We start from the raw sequence: 995 nt of genomic DNA on the forward strand, positions 1-995 counted from the left end.
AGGCGTCTTCTTCAGATGAAGAGATCCTCCAGCAGAGCTATCCAAAGACATCTTGGACAGTTCAGAGAGACCATCATAGAAAATTCCGATGATGCTCCATTCAGAAAGCATATCAGAAGGACACTTTCTGATTAATTGTTTGTATCTTTCCCAAGCTTCATAGAGGGATTCACCTTCCTTCTGTCTGAAGGTTTGGACTTCCACTCTAAGCTTACTCAATTTTTGAGGTGGAAAGAACTTTGCAAAGAAGGCATTGGCTAGCTTTTCCCAAGAGTTCAGGCTTTCTTTAGGTTGTGAGTCCAACCATATCCTAGCTCTGTCTCTTACAGCAAAAGGAAATAACATAAGTCTGTAGACCTCAGGGTCAACTCCATTGGTATTGACAGTGTCACAGATTTGCAAGAATTCAGCTAAAAACTGATGAGGATCTTCCAATGGAAGTCCATGAAACTTGCAATTCTGTTGCAATAGAGAAACTAATTGAGGCTTAAGCTCAAAGTTGTTTGCTCCAATGGCAGGGATTGAGATGATTCTCCCATAGAAGTCGGGAGTAGGTGCAGTAAAGTCACCAAGCACCTTTCTTGCATTGTTGGCATTGTTGTTATTTTCGGCTGCCATGGTTTCTTCTTCTTTGAAGATTTCTGTTAGGTCCTTGATGAGCGGATATTTTATACGCTTTTTGGGGGTAATTTCATGTAGATTTTAGTATGTTTTAATTAGTTTTTAGTAGAATATTATTAGTTTTTAGGCAAAAATCATATTTCTGGACTTTACTATGAGTTTGTGTGTTTTTCTGCAATTTCAGGTATTTTCTGGCTGAAATTGAGGGAGCTGAGCAAAAATCTGAGTTAGGCTGAAAAAGGACTGCTGATGCTGTTGGATTCTGACCTCCCTGCACTCGAAATGGATTTTCTGGAGCTACAGGAGTCCAATTGGCGCGCTCTCAACGGCGTTGGAAAGTAGGCATCCAGGGCTTTCAGCAATATATAATAGTC

At 40.4% G+C, this 995-nt stretch overlaps 1 non-coding gene across 1 annotated transcript; it reads left to right on the forward strand.

The window, feature by feature from the left end:
- Positions 1-105: 105 nt before the first annotated feature.
- On the forward strand, positions 106-213 carry LOC127741923 (small nucleolar RNA R71). The gene has a single exon (XR_008003111.1). It is a non-coding gene; the product is annotated as a small nucleolar RNA R71 (small nucleolar RNA).
- Positions 214-995: the final 782 nt, after the last annotated feature.

This window comes from Arachis duranensis, chromosome 9 (genome assembly GCF_000817695.3).
Source record: "Arachis duranensis cultivar V14167 chromosome 9, aradu.V14167.gnm2.J7QH, whole genome shotgun sequence".
Taxonomy (NCBI): Eukaryota; Viridiplantae; Streptophyta; class Magnoliopsida; order Fabales; family Fabaceae; genus Arachis; species Arachis duranensis.